The sequence below is a fragment of the Giraffa tippelskirchi genome, chromosome X (genome assembly GCF_054371585.1).
Source record: "Giraffa tippelskirchi isolate mGirTip1 chromosome X, T2T-mGirTip1v1.2.pri, whole genome shotgun sequence".
Lineage (NCBI taxonomy): Eukaryota > Metazoa > Chordata > Mammalia > Artiodactyla > Giraffidae > Giraffa > Giraffa tippelskirchi.
This window is the reverse complement of record NC_137289.1, coordinates 63,574,361-63,592,292: the sequence shown is the minus strand read 5'-3', so window position 1 is coordinate 63,592,292 and position 17,932 is coordinate 63,574,361. Positions and strand designations below refer to the sequence as shown.

General features: G+C 37.9%; 1 pseudogene; it reads left to right on the top strand.

Annotated features, from left to right (window-relative positions):
• The first annotated feature begins 10,297 nt into the window (after positions 1–10,297).
• On the top strand, positions 10,298–12,726 carry LOC145535428 (MAGUK p55 subfamily member 7-like; annotated as a pseudogene).
• The last annotated feature ends 5,206 nt before the right edge of the window (positions 12,727–17,932 follow it).

Genomic DNA, 17,932 nt, shown 5'->3' with positions numbered 1-17,932 from the left:
ATCACAATAATTTCATTCTCCTCTTTTCAATCATATTATAGGACTACATTTCTCCTTGGTAAGAGAAGTAATATGTATCACTTCTAGGTGGAAGTGCTAGGACGTAGTGTGCTATCTGACTTAAGTAAACCCAAGTGAACGTCCCAGCAATAAGTAACACTCTAGATCACAACTTCTGTCAGCTTGAGTTCTGGAATGAAGATGACAGGGAGTAGAGGCTACCAGTTAAGATCAGTTCAGTTCAGTTCAGTCGCTCAGTCGTGTCCATCACCAACTCCTGGAGTATACTCAAACTCATGTCCATTGAGTTGGTGATGCCATCCAACCATCTCATCCTCTGTTGACCCCTTCTCCTCCCGCCTTCAATCTTTCCCAGCATCAGGGTCTTTTCCAATGAGTCAGTTCTTCGCATCAGGTGGCCAAAGTATTGGAGTTTCAGCTTCAGTACTAGTCCTTCCAACAAATATTCAGGACTGATTTAGGATGGACTGGTTGGACCTCCTTGTAGTCCAAGGGACTCTCAAGAGTCTTCCCCAACACCACAGTTCAAAAGCATCAATTCTTCAGTGCTCATCTTTCTTTATAGTCCAACTCTCATATCCATACATGACTACTGGAAAAACCATAGCTTTGACTAGATGGACCTTTGTTGGCAAAGTAATTTCTCTGCTTGTTAATATGCTGTCTAGGTTGGCCATAGCTTTTCTCCCAAGGAGTAAGCGTCTTTTTATTTCATGGTTGCAGTCACCATCTGCAGTGATTTTGGAGCCCCCCAAAATAAAGTCTGTCACTGTCTCCACTGTTTCCCCATCTATTTGCCATGAAGTGATTTACATATAAGCAAAAAAGCTTTGTTTTAAGTCTTAAATTTTCTTAAAGTTGCGTATCGAAGAGACAATTTTTTGCCTCCATTAAATATTCTTGACACTCTTGTCAATTATTAGTTGACTCAGTTCTCATCTTAAACTGAATTTCCTGACCCATGCAAACTACATTATAGAATTGGGGGCCTATGTAGATTTTATGCAGTTTTGCAAAGAAGGTGAGGATAGCTCAACAGTTTCAGAAATTATTGTACCTAGAACATGTCTTGGGGTAGAGAAGGAATGTACAGTATGGCTTCACAGGCTGTGTGCTACAATTGAATGACACTTACAGGACTAGGATCATGGGGTCCTCAAACTATGACCAATGGACCAAATCCAGCCACCACCTTCTTTTGTAAATAAAGTTTTATTTAAGCACAACCACATTAACTGATGTATGGCCTACAAGCTAAGAATATTTACTATGTGTTCCTTTATAGGAAAAAAAAAAAGCCATCCTCTGACTTGAACAACATACAGCATACCTTGTCTTTAGGCCTTGTGAGAGTTGCTACATGTGGGGAAACTGACTTGAAATTGACTACCCTTACCTCTAAACAATAGAAATACAGCAGGCTTTTTTTTGCCCATTTTACTTGCACTTGGGGAACATGCAGACCAGTGATCATAGTTTCTGTAACAATTAAGGGAGGAGGGTGTGAGTGGGACAGGAGTTCACAGACACATAGAACAAAGATGAGTGGCTCACACTTGTTAGAGTCCTCATACCATATTGTCATCAGCAGTTGTAAGTCACTATGAGTAACTAAGATAATTGGGAAGTCTTTACATCCACGCAGGTTCTTGCTGCTTTATCTTCTGTTTTATGCTATTGTTGTTGTTCAGTCACTCAGTCGTGTCCAGCTGTTTGCAAACCCATGGACTGCAGCACACCATGCTTCCCTGTCCTTCACCATCTCCCAGAGCTTGCTCAAACTCATGTCCATCAAGTCGGAGATGCCATCCAACCATCTCATCTTATGTCGTCCCCTTCTCCTCCTGCCCTCAGTCTTTCCCAGCATCAGGTCTTTTCCAATGAGTCGGCTCTTTGCATCAGGTGGCCAAAGTATTGGAGCTTCAGTTTCAGAACAGTCCTTTCAATGAATATTCAGGGTTGATTTCCTTTAAGATTGACTACCTTGATCTCCTTGAAGTCCAAGGACCCTCAAGAGTCTTCTCCAACACCACAGTTCAAAAGCATCAATTCTTTGGCGCTCAGACTTCTTAAGGGTCCAACTCTCACATCCATACATGACTACTGGAAAAACCATAACTTTGATTAGATGAAACTTTGTTGGTAAAGTAATATCTCTGCTCTTGAATACGCTGTCTAAGTTTTTCATACCTTTTCTTCCAAGGAGCAAGTGTCTTTTAATTTCATGGCTACAGTCACCATCTGCAGTGATTTTGGAGCCCAAGAAAATAGTCTCTCACTGTTTCCACTGTTTCCCCATCTATTTTCCATGAAGTGATGGGACCGGATGCCATGATCTTAGTTTTCTGAATGTAGAGTTTTAAGCCAACTTTTTCATTCTCCTCTTCCACTTTCATCAAGAGGCTCTTTAGTCCTTCTTCACTTTCTGCCATAAGTGTGGTGTCGTCTGCATATCTGAGGTTATTGATATTTCTCCCGGCAATCTTGATTCCAGCTTGTGCTTTATTCAGCCTGGCATTTCTCATGATGTACACTACATGTAAGTTAAATAAGCAAGGTGACAATATACAGCCTTGACATACTCCTTTCCCAATTTGGAATCAGTTCATCATTCCATGTCCAGTTCTAACTGCTGCATCTTGATCTGCATACAGGTTTTGCAGGAGGCAGTAAGGTAGTCTGGTATTCCCACCTCTTTAAGAATTTCTCAGTTTGTTGTGATCCACACAGCATAGTCAAAGGCTTTAGCATAGACAGTGAAGCAGAAGTAGATATTTTTCTGGAATTGTCTTGCTTTTGAATAGATGGTTTTCTATATCTGTTGTCCTTAAACAAACTTAACATTTTAAAATTATACACATGTATCCATTAGTCACATTACTGGACTGCAGTACAAAAGCAGATTTATCAATCTATATTGATGGCTGATAGCCTTATGAGGATGTAAGGTATAAAAGCATTTACTTGGAAGGTTGCACCTGATTACTTTTTCTAGGTGGTGAACTTGTTGAAGACAAAGACCATATCTTATACTACTTTCACTTAAAGAGGATTAAGTGCTAGGCTGTTCAATAAAAGCTTGAGAACATGGAATAAAAATAACATAATCTAACTGGGCAATCAAGCAAGATTGAATGTTTTCATTAATTCATTGTTCTAAGGAGGGAAAAATTCAGAACATTTTCTACTTCTTATAATTTTATGTGTTCTCTTATAGAAAAAAAATGTAAGTGAAATAGTAATAAATTCAAATAAGTGCAACTAGAATGGTGTATTTGCTGTTAAAAGCACACATAAGGACTATTACGGTAGACTATATCCATGATCTGTAGTCATAGCCATATTCATAAAAAGCTCAGGGACTTAAGCATGCTTGAACTTCCCCAGACTAACAAGGCAACTCTGTGCTCTATTTCTTACAAATGACATGTCAAAGAAAGAAAAAGTCAGAGCCTGTCAATATCAGAAAACTCAAAGTCCAATTACTCAGAAAGATGATGCTTTTTTATAAACTCAAATATGCTTTAGAACCAAATGTGAATTGTGATCCCAGTCTACAAATTTGATTCATGAAAGGTAGTAAAGCCAGCATAATGCCAACTATATACTGCATAGGGAGCCCTAGCTCTGCCTTGGTTCCTGACTCATTTGCAAAAGATATAAGTCCAAAAGATTAATTCAATAATTTTTCCCACCATGTGCCAGACACTGTTGAAAGCATTATAAGCACAATGTTGAATACTATAAGCAATGTCCAAGCCCTCAGGGAGTCTGTATTCTACCTGCTGGGGAAAGACATATTAAGTAATTAATTTGTTTCAATATAATAATCATATAATAAGTGATAAAGTACTGGGTGCTATGAAAGCATAGATGAAGAATATTGAAATGACTGTGAGAGATCAAGTCAGATCTCCCTGAGAAGTTACACTAATACCTAATAGATGGATTGAAGTTGACTTAGCATAGAGGGAAGTGGGGAGCTGAGAAAAGTAGAGGTGAAGAATATTCCAAGGAAAGGGAACAACAAATGCAAAGGTACTGAGATGGAAGCAGCTGCAGAGGGGAAATTAGAATTTTGGACAGAATGGATGAGTTTTGGAAAAATGTATATTCACAAAAAATAACTTGAGAAATAGCCTGACTTACATAAAATTAGGCTTGAGAGGTAGGTAGAGGTGATATCATGAATAGTTGTGTGCTGAATATTTTGAACCACATTAATAATTTTAGAGCAATAAGATGTCATAAAAGGATTTTGAGCAAGATAATAGCATGATCAGATTTAGGTTTTCTTAAAAAATATCACCAGTCTCAGGAGTAGAGACAGAGTGAAGACAGGTTGCCCAGTTGGGATACAATTCACTTCTTTCCTTTGCCATGTTTTCATTTGTAGGGAGCATTGTGCAGTGTAATAACTACTACTGATAATAAATAGTAGTTTCATATGTAGTACATTCACATGTAGAAGAATGAAACCCTTACCCTACACCACTTACAAAACCTAACTCTAAGTAGATTAAATATGAAATGAAAGAGTGAGAAAACATAACACTCCTAAAAAATGATAGGAAAAAAGCTGCTTGACATGGGTTTGGCAATGATTTTTTGGATATGATATCTATAAGCACAAGCCACAAAATAGAAAATACATATAGTGAGACTATATCAAACTAAAAAGCTTCTATACAGCAAAAGAAATGACCAACAAAATGGAAAAGCAACTAACTGAATGGGAGGAGATATTTGCAAATGATATATCTATTAAAGGGTTGATGTTCAAAATATATAAAGAACTTGCACAACTCAATTTCCAAAAAAACAAAAACCAGCACATGAAAAGAGGATAAATATCCCTAATTAAATGCAAATCAAAACCCCAATGAGATATCACCTCACATTTGTCAGAATGAAAGTGAAAGTTGCTTAGTCGCATCCGACTCTTTGTGACCCCATGGACTATACAGTCCATGGAGTTCTCTAGGCCAGAATATTGGAGTGGGTAGCCTTTCCCTTCTCCAGGGGATCTTCCCAACCTAGGGATCGAACCCAGCTCTCTCACATTGCAGGTGGATTGTTTACCAGCTGAGCCACAAGGGAAGCCCAAGAATATTGGAGTGGGTAGCCTATCCCTTCTCCAGGGGATCTTCCCAACCCAGGAATTAAACCAGGGTCTCCTGCATTTGACGTGGATTCGTTACTAACTAAACTATCAGGGAAGCCATCTGTCAGAATGGCTATTATCAAAAAGACAAGAAATAACAAGTGTTGGCAAAGATATGGAGTAAAAGGAACACTTGGGCACTGTTGGTGGGATTGTAAATTGGTTCAGCTCCTATGGAGGATAGTATGGAGTTTCCTCAAAAAATTAAAAATAGAACTATCATATGATTCAGCAATTCCATTTCTGGGAATATGTCTGAAGGAAACAAAAGCGCTGTGTGGAAAGATATCTGCACCATCATGGTAACAGAATTATTTAAAATATCCAACACATGGAAACAACTTAAGTGTTCCTCAATGGATGAATGGATAAAGAAGTTGTAGTATGTATATTCAATGGAAACATTGTTCAGCTCTTAAAAATGAAGAAATCCTGTCATTTGTGACAGCATGGATGGAACTTGAGGACGATATCCTAAGTGAAAAATACTGTACGTGAAATATAAAAAAATTTTCTTAAAAAAGAGAGGAAGAAGGAAAGATAAACTCATGGAAAAATAGACTAGATTTGTAGGTTATCAGAAATATGGATGGTGGAAGGGTAGGGGAATTGGATGAAGGCAGTGAAAAGGTATAGACTTCCAGTTATAAGATAAATATGTTCTGGCAATGTGATGTACAACCTAATGGCTGTACTTAATACTGCTGCTGCTGCTGCTAAGTCTCTTCAGTCGTGTCCGACTCTGTGCGACCCCATGGACAGCAGCCCACCAGGCTCCTCCGTCCACAGGATTCTCTAGGCAAGAATACTGGAGTGGGTTGCCATTTCCTTCTACAGTTAACACTGCTACAAGGTATATGAAAAATTTTAAGATAGTATATCCTAAGAGTTCTCATCATAAAAAGAAAAATTCCTTTTTTTTACTTTTTAAAAATTTTGTATCTATATGAGGGCTTCTCCAGTGGCTCAGATGGTAAAGAATCCATCTGCCAATGCAGGAGACATGGGTTTGATCCCTAATCCAGGAAGATCACACATGCCATAGAGCAACTAATAAGTCCATGTGCCACAACTATTGAGCCTGTGCTCCAGAGCCCAGGAGCCACAGCTACTGAGTCCATGTGCCAAAACTACTGAAGCCTGTGTGCCCTAGAGTCCATGGTTCCCAAGAAGAGAAGCCACCACAATGAGAAGCTCATGCACGGCAACTAGAGAGTAGTCCCCACTTGCCACAACTAGAGAAAAGCCTACACACGCAATGAAGACCCAGTATTGCCAAAAATAAATAAATAAAAACCTCTTATTAAAAAATTCTATATTTATATGAGATGATGAATGTTAACTAAACATTGTAGTAATCATTTCACAATATGTGTAAGTCAAATCATGATGTTATGTACTTTAAACTTATACAGTGCTATATCTCAATTATACCTCAATAAAAATCAGGGGAAAAAATGAGAGCTAAAAGATAAGTACAGTAAAAGTAAGCTAAATAAAAGAAAGTGTTAGTTGCTCAGTTGTGTCTGACTCTTTGCAACCTCATGAACTGTAGCCCTCCAGGCTCCTCTGTCCATGGAGATTTCTAGGCAAGAATACTGAAGTGGATAGCCATGCCCTCCTCCCGGGGATCTTCCTGACCCAGGGGATCGAACCTGGGTCTCCCGCATTGCAGGAAGATTCTGTACCATCTGAGCCACCAGGGAAGTCAAGCTAGGTAAAGAAGGAGGCAAAAAGTATTGCAGGCAGAGGAAACACTGTGTGCAAAGATTGGGACTTCAGAAAGAGCAGCATCCATGGTAGATACGATTCACAGCCTCAATATGTTTTCTTACCTAGCATATGATTTCAATTTTGTTCAGATATCCAAATCGATCTCTGGATTATCAGGAGAATTTTGATTAGTTTAAACTAGTGTGTGGCATTTCCTTGGTGACTATTATTTGTTCAGTCCAATACAATTTAAAGGGAAAGACATAGTCCATGCTTCAAGGAGAGATTTTCCTTTCTCTTTCCTGCTGGATGTGATTTAAAATAAAAAAATAAGCAACAACTTATAACCCTTATCTCCCTTGCTACACCAGCATTAACATGCCCAACTGTGGAGAGCTTAACACAAAACTGAAATAAATTAAAATATTTCATAGTAATAATTGAGTGACAATTGATTTCTATCACATCTAGAGCCTTCCATTCTTTGGACCTCTAGTTTTAGTTCATATTCTCATTACTTGAGCTAGTTTGAGTAGGTGTTTTCTATCTAAAGTCACAAGTATTCTGACTGATAGAGTATTTGACAGGGTAGAAGCAATTCAGTATAACAAGACTACGAAGTAAAACAAAATACAGCTGGAGAAGTAGGCAGCAGCAAAGTCTGTGGGCCTTGTTTCTGCAGGCAATACACACTAAGTTCAGGGCATCTATATAGAAAGAGTTTTTCCACCAAATAGGCACACAATGAGGGATAGAAAGATATAGCAGACTTATGACATTTAGAACTTTGTTCTTATAAACACCAAAGCTCAGTCCATTTAGTCCCTTTATTGTGGTTACACTACATCCATTTTATTTTTATTCTACATCAGAGATAAGTTATATATTTTGTGAGGGTTGAGTAACTGCCTTTTGAGTACAGTAAAGGATATGGAAATAATACTGGAGAGGTTGATACTGTTTAGTGGTCCCAGTCAAATCCTAAAGGCCTTTAAAAAATTATTCCAGAATGAAAAATATGGTAATAAGGTAGGGAGAACTGATCTAGGAGATCAAAACTTTCCAATTACATGAGGAACAGAGGAAATAAAATGAAAAACCAAAGTTTAGAAGAAAACTATGAGCTGAAAAAGGTCAATATAATACAAAATAAATTAGGCAAGATCAGATATTTCCTGATTAAATTTTTTAAATTCATGGTAAGACTTATGAATATCTAGCTATGTAAAACATTACCCTATTTACATTACTGATAGTGTCAGGAGAAAGAATCAAGAAATACTATTTCATACCTAATATTGACAAGATAAATATAGGTATATATATATGGCAGAAACCAACACAATATTGTAAAGCAATTATCCTCCAATTAAAACTAAATTTAAAAAAGCACTTTCATCTAAAAAAAATATTTTTAAATACAAAGGTAAATTTATAAGATGCTTAATTTCTTCCAAATATCTGAACAAAAACCAAAGAAAAATATAGTACATTAAATCAACAGCATAAAGATATGAAAATATTAAAGCAAAAAGAGGCTATTGAGGATAAAGCAAATGTAAATGAGTTAACTCCTCTAATAAATTTCAGACTGAATTGACAAGAAAATACTATTTGCAACTTATGAGAGACATCTAAAGTGCCTTAGAAGTTGAAACTATTTTTTAAATGAGCAAATTTATAATAGAAAAATATAATAAAATGTACAGGTGGTGATGAATAATAATCAAAGAAAAATTCAATAAATGAGGCAGAGTCACTTTACATTGAAAAACTAAGATATGGTCAGTGAATAGCCTTACATAGTAATTAACAGTGTGGCCAGATTCTGCACTATTATTTTCACATACATTAACTAATTTAATGTTCAGAACAACACAATGTGGTAGACATGGTAATTATTCCCATTTTACAGATGAAAAAACTGAGCACAGAGAAGTTAAATGAAGGGTTCAAAGTACTCACTGTTAAGAGCACATCTGGGATTTGGACCCAGGCTTTTATGACTTGAAGAACACTGAGACACTACCTTATTGTATCTGAAAGGTTAGTCCTTGCTTACTAAAAATGCAAACTCAAGGAGTCACCTCAGATGTATTCTAGAGCTCTGAATTTTGCATTTTAACAAGTACTCCAGTCGATTCTTATGCATGCTAAAATTTGAGAGCCGCTGCACTACATGTGCTACCTCCAAGAAAATGAGAGAAACACAATTGAAGTGGAAATCTCTAATCTGCCCTTTCTGTCTTAGATTAAGTAGAAAGAACAATAAATGATTTAAATATTAATCAGGCTGTCATAACAAACTTAAAAGACTGCAGAGAATATATATTACTTTCAACCACTCTTTTTACATTTATAAAACTGATCATACATTAGATTCTAAAAGAAAACAAATTCGAAAATCCGTGATGATAAAGACCACAGTATTTGATCACAATGTGCTAAAACTAAAATTTAACAATTGAAAGGAAAAGACACTAGTTATAATTAAAAGCAAAACACATTCCTAAATGACTACAGATTGTCTCTATCTTACAATGATCGGACTTAAGATATTTTGACTTTACAGTGGTGCAAAAGCAGTACACATTGAGTAAAAACTGTACTTCAAATTTTATATTTTGATCTTTTCCTGGGCTAATGATATGTGGTGTGATATGCTTTCATGATGCTGGGCAATGGCAGCCAGCCCCAGGTCCCAGTCAGTCATTAGATCATGAGGATAAACAACTGATACACTTACAACGCATACATGACTCTGTTTTTCACATTCAATACATGTTGAATAAGTTACAAGAGATATTCAACACTTCATTATAAAATAGGCTTTGTGTTAGATTATTTTGAACAAATGTAGGCTAACGTAAGTGTTCTAACCACACTGAAGGTAGGCTAGGTTAAGTGATGATGTTCTGGAACTCAGGTGTCTTAGATGCATTTTTAACAATATTTTCAACTTATAATGGGTTTAGCGAGATATAGCCTCATGGTAAGTTGAGGAAAATCTGTATTTAATCAACTAAGAAAACGCATAGATACAACTATAGAACTACAATGAGAATAATAAACATAAAAATGTTTGAGTCCACCCGCCAAAATGAGAAAGATAGTAAATAACAAGTGTTGGGCTCGTGAGTCTGTGCCTGCAGTGGCAGAGCTAAACCCACAGGCTGCTGATTGTCCTTAGCGGCGGCTGCAGTAGCAGCCTCCGTACTTCGGCCTGGCCTGCAGACACCAGAGAGGGCGCTCCTGCCATGGCCACGGCCGCCTAGAGCAGAAATGGCCTGCACGGGGACACACAGACCTCGGTAGTTGGCCCAGGAGAGGCTGCAGGGGTTGGCATCTTGGCCACCTTCTAGGGGAGTGAGTTGGCAGCACCCGGCTGGCCTCAGCATCATGCCCGCTCTGTCCACAGGCTCAAGGAGCGACACAGGTCTGTATGAGCTGTTGGTGGCTCTGCCAGCCTAGATGCAGCCACACATGGACAGCCAGGAAGACCCGACCTTCCTCTGGGATGTGTTTGGTGAAAAAAGCCTGCATTCACTAGTCAAGATTCAAGAGAAATTTCACTACTATGAGAAAGAGAACCCCATGCCCATCCTCCAGGGCATGGCAGCCCTGGCTGATGACCTGGTGGAGGAGCTTCAGAACAAGCTAATAAACAGTGAGATCTGAGAGCTGCTGAGAAGCTACTGTCAAAACCCAAGGTGAAGGCTTTGCTCTCTGTGCATGACAATGTGGCTCAGAAGAATTATGATCCTGTGTTGCCTCCTATGCCTGATGACACTGATGATGAGGAAGACTCGGTGAAAATCATCTGCCTGGTCAAAAATAGAGAACCACTGGGAGCCACTATTAAAAAGGATGAACAGACTGGGGCCATCGTAGTGGCCAGGATCATGAGAGGAGGAGCTGCAGACAGAAGTGGTCTTATTCACGTTGGCGATGAATTTAGGGAAGTGAATGGGATACCTGTCGAGGGCAATAATGCAGGAAATAATCCAGATCTTGGCTGAGTCTCAGGGTGCAATAACATTTAAGATTATACACAGCATCAAAGAAGAGACACCATGAAGGAAGGCAAGATGTTTATCAAAGCCCTCTTTGACTATGACCCTAATGAGGATAAAGCAATTCCATGTAAGGAGGCTGGGCTTTCTTTCAAAAAGGGAGATATTCTTCAGATTATGAGCCAAGATGATGCAACGTGGTGGCAAGCAAAGCATGAAGGAGATGCCAACCCCAGAGCAGAACTGAATCCCTCTAAACATTTCCAGGAAAGGAGACTGGCTCTGAGACGACCAAAAATATTAGTCCAGCCCCTGAAAGTTTCCAGTAGGAAATCATCTGGTTTTAGAAGAAGTTTCCATCTTAGTAGGAAAGATAAGAAAACAAATAAATCCATGTATGAGTGCAAGAAGAGTGACTGGTATGACACAGCCGATGTGCCCACGTATGAGGAAGTAACACCCTATCACCAGTAGATGGACGAGAAACACAGACTTGGTTGGTCTTGGTTGGTCCTGTTGGAGTAGGTTTGAATGAACTGAAATGAAAGCTGCTGATCAGTGACACACAGCAATACAGTGTGACAGTGCCGTATACCACCAGACCAAGAAGAAGCCAGGAGAGTGATGGTGTTGAATATATTTTCATTTCCAAGCATTTGTTTGAGACGAAATAACAAGTTTATTGAATATGATGACTATAAAAACAACTATTACAGCACAAGTATAGACTCAGTTCGGTCTGTCCTGGCTAAAAACAAAGTTTGTTTTTTGGATATTCAGCCTCATTCAATGAAGCACTTAAGGATCCTAGAATTTAGGCCGTATGTGATATTTATAAAGCCTCTATCAATAGGGCATTTGAGGGAGACAAGAAAAAATGCAAAGACTATCTCAAGCAGAGACGACCAAGGTGCTGTGAAGCCCTTTATGGAAGACGACTTTCAAGAAATGATTAAATCTGCCCAGATAATGGAGAGTCAGTATGGTCATCTTTTTGACAAAACTATAGTAAATGATGGCTTAAAGCTCAACATTCAGAAAACTAAGATCATGGCATCTGGTCCCATAACTGCATGGTAAATAGACGGGGAAACAGTGGAAACAGTGGCAGACTTTATTTTTGGGGGCTTCAAAATCACTGCAGATGGTGACTGCAGCCATGATATTAAAAGATGCTTGCTCCTTGAAAGAAAAGCTATGACCAACCTAGAAAGCATATTAAAAAGCAGAGACATTACTTTGCTAACAAAGGTCCGTCTAGCCAAGGCTATGGTTTTTCCAGTAGTCATGTAGAGATGTGAGAGTTGAACTATAAAGAAAGCTGAGTGCTGAAGAATTGATGCTTCTGAACTGTGGTGTTGGAGAAGACTCATGAGAGTCCCTTGGACTGTAAGGAGATCCAACCAGTTCATCCTAAAGGAAATCAGTCCTGAATATTCGTTGGAAGGACTGATGCTGAAGCTGAAACTCCAATACTTGGGCCACCTGATGCGAAGAGGTGACTCATTGGAAAAAAAACCCTGATGCCGGGAAAGATTGAAGGTGGGAGGAGAAGGGGTCGACAGAGGATGAGATGGTTGGATGGCATCACCGACTCAATGGACATGAGTTTGGATAGACTCCAGGAGTTGGTGATGGACAGGGAGGCCTGGCATGTTGCTGCAGTCCATGGGGTTGCTAAGAGTCGGACATGACTGAGCGACTGAACTGATAGTAAATGATGATCTCGCTGTGGCCTTCAATGAGCTGAAAACAACTTTTGACAAATTGGAGACAGATACTCATTGGGTTCCAGTGAGCTGGTTACGTTCGTAACTAAGGGAAGTTTTCCTAATTATCTTTTTTTTGGTAGAGTGCATGATTAAATCAGTTACCATTTTGGTGGTAGTTTTTTTAAAATCTATATCACTGTTAGAGATGTACAATCTTTGTTAAAACTGAATGTTTGTTTTGTTTGTTGGCAAATAAGACTTTTTACAGTCTTATTTCAAACACCGTGTTTGAGTATAAGATCCAGAATTAAAATGTGCTCAGTACTGTATTCTGAGCTGAACTTTGAACCTTCTGGCTGTCTTGAATACAGAGGTCCACCTCCAAGAGGAGGTTGAACTTTTTATAGAGAGACTTAGCTAGAGAATATACATGGGCATCCAGTGCTTCGCTGGTCTCAGATATGGTCACTGCTTTTGTATTTGCACATTAGCCATTGAAGATGCTAAGTTTAAAGCCTTGAGCAGCTCCAGACAAGACAGTTTAGGTGTATTTTGGATGGATCATCATAGATTTACCTGGACTGGAGTAAAGGTGGAGTCCTCTTAATATCCTAAAAGTGCGACCTTTTCTTTTACATAGACACAGTATAGTCACAGTGTATGCACTCAAGAATCTCTCTTTAAAGGAATTACTGAAAATCTGTCTTAGTGAGTGGCCTTCATGTTATAGTTTGAGAAGGCTTTGTGAGTGACTGAACAAATGTTTAATAAGGGAAGGTAGGCTTTGAAAATTATTATATATGAAAGTGAAAACCTTTCCTTATGGCTTAATCATAGTTAGAATGGTGATTACATACCCAAAAGCACTGATTACAAAGGACAGTTTTATTTATAAATTCTCAGACATTTCTTTCTGCACTCACCTGGCTTTGCATTTTCCCAGTAGATTATAAGAATTAATCCTATTTTAAATGTAGGTTTTACATGTTACTGATACAGTTAAAGAAGATGTGACCATTTTCCCAAATATGTGCAGTTGATCACCATATTTAAATTGCACTATAAGATGTATTTTAGAAAACTGTTCATGTAATGTTAACTTATTTCTCTGTCATCAAAATATTTCTTACCATTGGCCAGATACCATCCTAATCTTGCTGTTTTTAAAGAAGTTTAAGAAAGACTCTTTAAAAAAAATAATTAATTAATTAATTTTAATTTTAATTGGAAGCTAATTACTTTACAATATTGTAGTGGATTTTGCCATACATTGACATGCATCAGCCATGGGTGTATTATATTGTAAATATGTAGATGGGATCTCTCATTTTTCTTTGATACTAGTGATCTTCAGTGAGTAAATGATATAGCTCAAAATACTAGAAACGTGCATAGTTGTATAAGAGAATATGTGTCCCATTCTTGCATGCAGTAAGACCCTGCCATTCAGAATCATTGCATCTGTGATTTTCAAACAGAAAAAAAAAATTTTTTTTTGATTTGTAAAGAGAGTTTAGATGTCCTGTTTAAAGAAAAATAAGTGTAGTGAAATTTTATATATTTATCAAGTATTTGAAAGGCATATTTTTTTAAATTATCAAATGAGGCTATTCATAAAACAAATTGTATGTAAAGATGTTGTAATTTAAAATAGTAGCTTTTTAAGTCAGGGTCAACATTCCATGTAACTATTTTGACCTTTGTTTGTACTCAGATCCACACGTGTGCTCTGTGCACATCTGATAGCATGACTCACCGGGTTTCCTTCATATGTGTGAGATTTCATACCTGATACACACTCGCAGCTAAACAGTTAGATAACCAATCTTACCTGACGGCCTAATCCAAACAGCAAGTTCTAAGCTAATTAAGTAAACAGCAACCAATTCAGTTTAAAAAGGGGTCTGGGGTTGCCAAGTCTAATACTGAAGCCATACTTCATGGTTGTGTGGCTAGTCTAAGAGAGTACAAGTCTTCCTTGGATGGTTTGGGTAGGATATTCTTTTTGAACACCGATTGAAATTTCCAATAAATTGTCTTCCTAGGGAATGAATTATAATTCAGGTAGTCTGAATTCTTTGTTCAGAAATAGAACATGGTTTGTTTTTGGTTTTTGCCTGAATTCTTTACTGTGGAGGTAGAGATCGTGTGATAAAAATGGGATCCCTTTTGGTGGTAGGGTGGTGACGGAAGTGTTAGAAAAATATCATTGTCCAGTCTCTCTCCCTTTTTACACTAGAGCTGAACAATATTTTTTAAAATAATGACAAGGGGAAATTCAGCAATTTGAAAAATCTTTCATCAGTAGTACACATACGTGGCCTTGCTAGTAATGTCCACATGGCCACCTTGATGCTTAGAAAGAGATTCAGTTCTCTTTAATTTAGTAAGGCAGGGCTAGTAGCTCCATGGGCTTGGTGATAAATGTTGCAAAGGGCTCTTGATCCTGCACTTGGTATACCCCTGGATCCCTCTTGAGGGAGGAGAGACTGGTTCTTTAGGCAGCCTGCTCCCAAGACAATGTCAGCCACTATTTGAGAGAACAGGAATATTTATTTTTTTAAGTCCAAATATTTAATATCCAAGATTAAGAAGATAAGTCTGTATTCCCATCATTAACAAACTGGACTCTGTTTGCTATTTTTTTAAGGTAAAATTGAAATACCATTTTTTACCATTATTTTACTTGCCAGTATAGATAGACATTATTGATATCTTTAAGGCTGATCTTCCTGATATCATGTAATGATTGAATGTATCTAACTTGTAATAATTTAAAGTTGACAAGCATATAAAGGAAAACTATGTTGTTAAAAGTTTCCTGAAGATATAGATGTTTATTATTTATTTTCTTTTTGACTAGTAAGAGTTTACAATTAAAAGTAATGGAAAACTTTGAGCGTAATAAAGTATCTTCAAATTAAAAAAAAATAACAAGTGTTGACAAACTATAGAGCAAGTGAAACTGTCACTCATTGCTAATGGGAGTGAAATGGGTATAATCACGTCAGAAAATGGTTTGGTAGTATCTACTTACGCTAAAATTATATGCGTGCTCTATGATACAGCAATTCCTCTCTTAGATTAATAGCCAAAACACTCTGTTCAAGTGCTCATGCATACTCAGTTGTGTCGACTTTTTGCTGCCCCATAAACTGTAGTCTGCCAGGCTCCTCTGTCCATGAGATTTCCCAGGCAAGAATACTCAAGTGTCTTGCCATTTCCTACTCCAGGGGAATCTTCCCAGCCCAGGGATTGAACCTGTGTCTTCTGCATTGACAGACAGATTCTTTACCACTGAGCTACCTGGGAAACCTGTTCACATGCTCACCAGCCCCCAACTAGAAATTTCCTAAATACTCAATGTAGAATGGATAAATGAATTGTGGTATGCTTACACAACTGAATATTATAGAGTAAGAGACATAACGACCTACAACTAACTATATGAACCAATACAGATGAACCTTATAAATATAATGTTGCATGAAAGAAAGAAACCACATACAAATGCATACATTCTGTATGACTACAAAAAGTCAAACTAATCTATGCTGTTATAAATTAAGATAGTGGTTACTTTGGTGGTGTGACTAGAAAGTGTTCTGAAAGGGGCTTCTGGGATGCTGGTATTATACATGTGTAAATAGAAAGAGAGCATGATACAAAATTATGTATGTTTCTACTTTTAGAAAATATGTATTTTTGAATATACATGAAAACATCTGTGTAGTAGACAGAATAATGCCTGCCTCCCCACCAAAGATGCCTATCTCTCTCTCTCTCTCCTAGAAGTGTTAGTTACAAAATTCATGTTTCTGTCCAAGGGATTCTCCAGGTAAGAATACTGGGGTGGGTTGCCATTTCCTTCTTCAGGGGATCTTCCCAACCCAGGGATCAAACCCAGGTGTCCCACCTTGCAGGTGATTCTTTACTGTCTGAGTCACCACAGAAGCCCCTAAAGATGCCTTTGCATGCCCTAATTTTCAAAACCTGTGAGTATGTTCCCTTACGTGGTAAAAATAACTTTGCACATGTGATTATGTTTAAGGGCCTTAACATGGGGATATTATCCTAGATTATTTGAATGAGCTCAATCTAATAACATGGGTCTTTCAAAGCAGAGAATCCTTCCCCTTCCCTGCTGTGGTCAGAGGGAGCTATATCTATGGAAGGCACAGAGAGATAACATTGCTGGCTTTGGAGGAAGGAGAACTTTAGCCAAGGAATGTGGGTGACCTCCAGAAGCTTAAAAAGGAAAGAAAATTAATTTTCCCCTAGAGCCTCCAGAAAGGAATGCCGCCCTGAAGACACCTTGATTTTTAGCCCACTAAGACCGGCATCTGATTTGTGACCTACAGAATTATAAAATAATAAGTCTGTATTATTTCAAGTCTCTATGTTTTTGATAATTTGTTATGGTAGCCTCAAAGAGAAGCCTAACAACGCAGTTTGGAAGAAAATAACACCAAGAAGAGTGTAATTAGAGTGATTGTCTCCGGGTAGTGGAATTACAGGTGATTTTTATTATGATGTTTTTCTTATGCACATTTGATTATTTCCTTAAGATTTCTTGAAGTGGAATTATTGAGTCAAAGGCTACAAATATTTGCAAGTGCCTTGAAATTCAATGTGAATTCCCTTTGAAAAAGGTTGTACCAATTCCTACTCCTATCTAATATTTCTTTTTGCTGAAACTTTTGGTGACTTGGTTATGTTAGTTCTCTCTCATTCACTTTATGAGCCCCAAGTTAATAAATAAAACAACAGTAAAATGCAGAGCCAAGGAAAGAAGCAAAACTGAAATATAAGTCAGATACTCTATTTTCACATTACCTTGTAACATATATCCTTGGGGCCACTTCACCATACAGAGCATGCTCATGGATGATGCTTCTGAGCCACTCAAGGTTCTCTTACGACTTCAGTTTAATATTAGTACTTACTTTCTCACCACTCTGTTGAAATTAAGAAGGGCCAGCAGCTTCTTCAAAGTTTCAGAATAGCCTCTTCTTGGAACATCCTGAAGTGCCCTTCCTTTTAAAAAGCCATTTCTTTAGAACATAACCTCCCTTCTAGCCTTTTTTTCCCTTTACTTCCTGCCTCATCTCTCTCTCCCTGAGATTCTCTCTGCAACAGGTTTCCAAAGCAAGCCTCTAAATACCTGAGATTTTAACAAGTTGGTACTTCTCTAGGACTTGATGCTTCTCTCCCTGTGGGGGAGGAGAGGGCATGCTTTTTCAGCTGATTCCAATCAAGATGCTCACCCTATAATGGAAAAGCTAGAAAAAGAATGTGTGTGTATATAT